The sequence below is a fragment of the Gavialis gangeticus genome, unplaced genomic scaffold (assembly GCF_001723915.1).
Source record: "Gavialis gangeticus isolate Ggan-Ray unplaced genomic scaffold, GavGan_comp1, whole genome shotgun sequence".
Classification (NCBI taxonomy): domain Eukaryota; kingdom Metazoa; phylum Chordata; order Crocodylia; family Gavialidae; genus Gavialis; species Gavialis gangeticus.
In genome coordinates this window covers 16,410,743-16,411,131 of record NW_017729033.1, presented here as the reverse complement: position 1 = coordinate 16,411,131, position 389 = coordinate 16,410,743, and positions in this window count along the sequence as shown.

Genomic DNA, 389 nt, shown 5'->3' with positions numbered 1-389 from the left:
AGGTGTTAATGACCCCTGTCTTCGCCTCCCCCACCTCGAAACTGCCCTCATCCCCCGTCAGTAGGGTCACTGACGTGACAGCCAGAGCCGGGCTGGGATCTCCAGCGGGGGCTTCCCCAGCACCAGCGGAGGAAGCCCTCAGTAGGGATGTGGAGTCCTGAGGGATCCCTTTCACTTTCCTCTCCTTGTTGCTCTTCTTCTTCTTCTGTTTTGTGGCAGATGGCCCATCCTTCATAGAGGATGGGCCAGACTGCTCCTGGCCTGTCTCCCCAAAGCCAGCCACCTTAGCCGAAGCTGTGGTGGAGGGCAACTTGCAGGAGGCCTGAGCCCCATCATCCAACAGGGCTTGGGTGTCACAAAAGCCAGTCACCCCAGCCTCAAAAATTGGG